Raw genomic sequence first — 7,043 nt, 5'->3', positions numbered from 1 at the left:
TTAGTAAACATTTTGTCATGCCAGAGCAATATTCTAGTGTTTTTTTTTTACTTTACACTATGTTGTCGTCATCATTTGTTTGTTCCTGAGAAACGGGAACTTTAATCTGAGAGGCTCGCGCTGAGCAACAGCAAATAAGAGCACAGCAGCTCATGAACTGTCATTTATAAAAAAGGAAGTTTACGTTTTGTGTTTTCAACGAAGTATGTATCTAATGACTATAATACAGTGGCACCGTGATATTATAAAATATGCAGGTGCAATAATATCAATAAAATTCTATAGTTCACACAATATAACTAATCAATGATGAATTATGATGGATAATTGCAATACTAAAACAAGGAGTGGTAGTATTACAAATAACCGATAAGGGGCATTGTTTCTCCGCTCCAGCACGCCTGTGCATTGAATGTATATTGTTATATTTTTCAACTTTTTCCACGTCTCTTAAAAGCACCAACATCTAAAAAGAGGGTTAAAATGGTAAATTGACCAAATAAATCCAATACTGTACTGTGCTGGGCTGGTTTACATCCAATTGAGTTGTCACAAAACCTGGACAACAAGCATACGGACCCCTGAACAGGACTGAGACCGTAGAAGAAACCATTCCTCTTCATCACAAATGATAAAAACCGAGAGAAGATAGCTGGCAGGAAAGCTGTAGCAAAAAAAAATATGCAGGAACCTATTAAATCAACTTGATATTATATTGGTCACTAACAGAACGTGCATTATCAACTGCACATATCATCTTAGTAGGAAGGGTATGCCTCCCTTATTTTCGAATAACACCAGGACGTTTCTGTAAGGAGACGCGCATTTATTGCAAATAACAACCAAATGATTAGGTTTATTACTGTTACTGTTTCCAAGACTTTTAAATGCAGTTTTCTTTCCTGCCATTCTGTTTTATCACCAGAGACTGTTAGCTGTGTTACAGAGAATAAACACTTCCAGGCTTTGAACATGGGGTTGCCTATAGGAGATACAGTACCTGGCAACAGACTATCGAATGGGGTTGGCTGCTTTGGTTACCTTCTGGAAAGAGCCTCCCTCTTTAAAAGCCTGCTCTCAACCTCCTACATTGAAACACGGTACCCAGCGAATCTTTCTGCTCATTCGTTGTGATTGATGGAGTGTGAGATACAGTTTTGGGGCATCTGATCTGGCAGACGTTCAAGCAATTTGTTACTGTAGCAGCGTTGTTTTTCGGGCGCTGGCTTCGATGAGTCACTTGTTTGACGGTCAGGTCCTAAAATTCCAGTGCTCTGAATCCCAAAGTCTAGGCACAAACGTCTTAAGGCACCTCTGGGTGCGATCCGGCTACACTTCTGATGATCGGTGAAAACTGCGTTGCCGATACAAGCGGAAGTAAGCGAGTCTTGACAAACTTTTTTTAAAAAAAATTTTATTAAACGTATAAAGAATTTATAAATACAAATACAACCAGAGGATCAAAAACAGGTACAAGAGAAAAAACACAAACAGAAAAAAAAACATTTAACCGTCAGAGGTAATGAAGTAAATTATGTGATCAGACTGTATTTTTTACATATATCATATGTTTTCCTTGCTTTATTATTTCTCAATTTTTTTATAGAATTTAAATAGTGTTTCAGCTCCACCTCAAAAGAACTAAAAAGGGGAGTATTATTAGATCATTTTGATTTATGGATGTGAAATTTACACAGAATGACTAATAAATTGACTATAAATAAACGCTCTTTTTCCAAATTTTCTATTAAACAGTACAATAAAATATCAAAATCCTCAAATCTAAAAAACACCTTTAACCGCCTGCAAACAAAACTCTGCAAGTCCGCTCAAAACAACTTCACAAACCTACACCGACAGATAAATGTACCAAAGATTCCCTTTCAGCCCGACAAAATACACACAGATCATCCTGCTCATGCTTAAATTTAGAGAGCACTAATTTAACTGGATAAAACTTATGAACACTTTTAAACGATATCTCTTTAACTTTATTTGTAATACCAAATCTATCAGGAGTTGTCCAAACTAACTTCCAATTTATATTTTCAAACATTGCATTCCAAAAAGATAAACAAGAGGGGATAAGATGGGGTTTACAAAGATTCCTTATATGAGTATTGTTACATTTCTTATCCTTTATTTCCACGCCATCCAAGAATAAATCAGTTGTAGGACCAGAAAGGAAGTCAGTCCTAATAGCGCTTTGATTTGCTTTTAACAAGCTCACTACACCTTCCGGAATGGCATCAAAAACTATTGCATATTCCTTAGGGGTGACAGGGAATTGAAATCTCTCCAGGAATTCAGGATAAAGTCTTGACAAACTCACCTCCTAGAGAAAAGTAGGGTTTGCCACGTGTTTATAGACACCGAACCAAATCTGTTTTTGGTCATTAGTGACCTCCGTTGTAAAAAAAAGTCCCACATTCGTTTACGAAACAAGCATGAATCACTACTTTCCACCAATTAGTGGATTTACTAAATGCGTAATCTGGCAATACAATGCAATGACAATTTTGCTTGGGGGGAGAGGGGGGTAGGATTGAAAATGAACAAATTCTTGCAAAACATGACCAGGACGTGTGTTAGATGTTTGACGCAATTTTTTTCTCGAAAACACCGTATCTTCAGATAAAATAATCGTGAACATCTCAAGAGTCAGAGAGAACATTGCGCAAAAAAAAAAAATTCCAACTGAAACCATAATAACAGTCAAGGGAAATTAACCGAGCAACTCAAAAGTCTGTCGCTGATTTCTCAGATTACGTTTTCTATTATGTATAATGCATGAGATCATCAAAGACTTTCTTTGTCCGTATTTTTCTCAAATAATCCAGGTTTGGCCCTGGTTCAGGAGCTCATCGACTCTTCACAGGGAAAGAAACATCTCGGTAGCAAACCTGAGTTAAAGAATGACACAGTTCCCGATATCGCTATAGGCTAAGGAAAGCTTTTAGGCAAAAACAGAGAATTGTTCTTGATGCCAACTATAAAATTTACTTGAGATTAAAAAATCAGGTAATCATTGTAAATCGGGAGAGAAGACTTAGTTCTTCGTGAGTGAAAAAGCTCGTTTTAGGTTCCAGGAGGCTGAATTTAGCGTGGTGGCGTTGAACTTGTTCAGTCCCATCAACATTAACACAGCAGCGGTATTTAGAATGGGGTGAAACAAGGGTTGCAGTCGTTTGGTCTCAGTCCTGTTCATACTGCCACCCTAGATTGCCAAGAAAGGCTCCAGTTTACTGTAATGGTGATGAAGCAGATCAACTGCAGTCTTACAATCGACGGCTGGCTTTGTTAAATGCCTTGCTATTTTAGTATGTTATCGAGCAGATAACATTTAAAATGCTGGACATGGGAAGGGAATGAGCCTCTTTTTTATTTCATGAATGTTAAACTTTTCTACAGTTGTGTGTGTCATTCAGCTGAAGCTATGAAAAGTCATAGATCCTATTGTTCTTCGAAGTAGGCTGCTTGAGGTTGTGATGTCGGTTATTGTTAGCTCATCTCTGAGACTCTTTTTGAAACTGTTTGTTGTTGTTCTGCTTTTTTGTTTGGGAGGGTATATTCATTGGACAACCTGCTATGTGAATTAACAGGCCTGTTTGTACCACAAGGACAAGTATACCTCTTAGCAAAGCACTCAATTACAGTAGACGCTGATATTTAGTAAAGCATTATCGAAATATTACTCTACTTGTTATGGGAAAGTAGACATGCCTGTCCCGTCTCAGGTCTGGTGTTTGGTTTTGGAGTGCTGTCATTTCCATCAGTGATGTAGCTGGCTTTGTTTAATGCCTTGTTATTTTCATATGTTATCCAGCAGATGTTTGGGGTATCAACCTCCTCTCCAGCTATAGATGAAAATGTACCCATGCTGCATTAAACATCGAGTCCTGGTTTCTGGAAAAAAATGTATTTGGAGGAACATGGCATAGAATTTCCTAAAGCAAAGATGACTAGCTAAATAGCAATAAAGAACAACAACAACAAAAAAGAAGAGTGCATTAGTAAAATTCATTAATTGTACCAGAACACATGCACACATTATTCTACATGGTGCTTAGAAACTAGGTGAAAGTGTACTGAAAACAGAAGACAAGAAACAGCTGGAAGGAGATCCTCGGATGGGCTAGACTCAGTGTTCCAACTTTGCACTCAATTCTACAGTTCTGTCCTCTTAACATGAGGTTATTTTCTGAACACTGTTTTTAGGGTGTGATACAAATGGAATCACGCGACGAAAGGGCTTGTTTCTACCATTTCCTTGATGTTTGTCTTTTCCGTAAATTGAAGTCTTGCTGTTTTCATACCCGTTCTAAAAATGACCGTTGTAGTGCTGCGTGGTGACAGGCGGAACACCACTAGAGGGCGCAGTGGACACGATTTAGAAAAGTTCATTTTGGAGAAGAAAAATTTGAGTTTTGTTCTGCTTTTAAACAATTAAATGAGAAACGTCCTGGACGTTTGACGTTACGTCTGTGTGGAGTATATGTGCAAAGATCTGCAGCCACGGTACCAGAGGCGACGGTCTTCCAAAATCACATAGACTGCTTTGCTAGAATTATTCATCACCGGTTAATTTAATGTTTCAGTCTGCGACAGCCTGTAAAAGAACTTCTTTATGACGGTGGCTGCAGTGATAGTGGCAGACACTACGTCACCTTATTTCAAGGGAGAAACATTTATTGTCCGTGGGACGTTATTGCATTTGGTCAAGTGCTTTAACTTGTTTGAAAAAAAGCTTCTTTTTGCGAACCATGTCTGTTTACAAAGGAAAAAAAGGGAACTGAAAAAGACAGGTGCTATCTTTAACGGGGATATTAATACAATTATTTTTTAAACCATTAAGCCATTAAACCCTTAAGAAAGCGCAGTCCTGGGTTCGTTTCCATTCTGGAGATGTGTTAGTGTACCTGTTTTTCACTGAGTTTGTACTGTATTGTATTGTACTGTGTGTCTCATGGAGAGCAAGTTGGGTTGTGCGAAAAGACAAATTCCTAATACAAGAAATTTATATGGCCAATAAAGTGATCTTATTTTGAGTGACTTTGTTACATAATCACTAAATCCCCTCTTCAGTGAAAGAGTTTATTGGACACAGGTGATGAGCTGATTTTGTGCCTCAGATGGACTCAGCAGCTGTGGAGTCAAGACCTCTTCAGACATGAATCAAGGTTCTACGTAGAGCACAATGTCTGATGGATGTCTGTGAGTGTGGCACAGTAGTTGATGGCAACCTGACTGCAAGGCGCTATATTGATCAAGTCCTGGGTCCTCACGTGCTGCCTTTCCTGCTAGCTCATCCCAAAGTGACAGCACTTCCAGCAGAACATATTCCCACGCTCCTTGTGATAATGGCTTTCCTGACCATAATGTGACCGTTGTGCTCCAGAGCCCTACTGCCAACTTGAGCCCCACTGGCAGTTTGCAGGATGATGACAGAGATGACATTGGGCGTCTAGGGCAGAGAGACCAAAGTACACGCTTGTTCAGGCTCTAGGACAGGAATGGGACAGGATTCCACAAGACAACATCTGCAGCCTGTTGCAGTGTATGTGCCACACATCAGAAGTGGTTACATACTCTACTAGACTACAACATGCACAATAGGACCCTCCTGGTGTTCAGTCCTGCTGATGCCCAGTGTTAACCAGCAGAATGAATTTGCCTGTCTTGTCAATAAAATTCAATAAAATGTTAGTACAGCTGCTACAGAAACATTATCAGTTAACTGACACTTTCTGAATTTGTTGCGACTCTTTGGATGCTGTGTATACACTTATATATATATTATTTAAAAATTATTTAATGTCTGGGGTTTGTCATTTGCTTGGTAATTGTGAATTTGTTCCCGTTACATGTCATGTATTTCTTGATATAATTCCAGTTTCACTCCCTCACTGTGGTTTAAATGTTTCCCGTAATAGGATGACTCATGTTCCTGGCAGTTTTCTTATACTTTCTTAATTCAAAACTGCTAGTGGGTTTGATACATCACCCATCTGAATCTCATCCTAACCAGAATTCGATTTTTGCTTGGTGTGAGACAGAATTGAATTCAATCTAGATATCTGGACTACCTCATCTGCTTCTCTATTGTAAAAAAAACTACATGCCGTCCAATTCAACACTTTCTTCTATATCTAGTTAATTTGCTTTATTCTTTATACTGTTGAGCCAATGCTCTACATGATGTTAGTGCAAAATGCATCAAACCTTAATGATCTCAATCCCAGATGTACCGTATGACGTCAAAGAGATTTTCACAATGGATAGTCAAATTAACAGATATTTCCAAGTGATACATTGTAGGTCTATATAGAATACAGTTACAGTTGTATTCAATAGAATACATAGTATTGGCACTAACCTTATTTAACAGTGTTCAGTGCTAATCGTTTATGTGTATCAAATTAAATTTCTTAAAGTTTTTGATTATAATATATTTTATAAAGATACTAAATAACCAGTCATCCCAGAAAATACAGTTTTATATTTAATTTACTAGCCCAAGTTAAAATATAGGGTGTACATGAGCATCTATAGAATCATCTATAGAATTAAAAGAAATAAGTTTTCACACCCTCTATTTTAGATTAGTTTTAGATTGATTTAACAAGAAACCTTGGCAGGATGAAGAAGTACAGTATTTAATTAACGTGAAAGAAATGTTATTGTCAATAACTATTGACACTATTCTTATACATATTATGTATTACACTTTAATTAGTGCATTTGTATTGTTGTAACCCATTCGTGTGACTGTGGATTCTGTTACAATCTAATATAGATACAGATACCCCCTTCTGCACAAATCTTTGGCTTTGCAGCAGCAAATGACGGTATATGACAGACAAAGCACCATTGCAGAAATTATTCAGATAATCCCACACTTGTCAAAATCTGCATTTTGCAAATAGTGAGGCACTTATTTCAGGGAACTGCTCTGAGATTCCTAGCAGGACTACACCTCTTTTGTTTTGTGCTACATTTACCGATATTTTCCCAGGTGCAAATTAACTCGACTCCTGGATTTC

This window comes from Lepisosteus platostomus, chromosome 9 (assembly GCF_059453375.1).
Source record: "Lepisosteus platostomus isolate fLepPlt1 chromosome 9, fLepPlt1.hap1, whole genome shotgun sequence".
In the NCBI taxonomy this organism is placed as follows: Eukaryota; Metazoa; Chordata; class Actinopteri; order Semionotiformes; family Lepisosteidae; genus Lepisosteus; species Lepisosteus platostomus.
Note: the sequence above shows the minus strand (reverse complement) of the source record.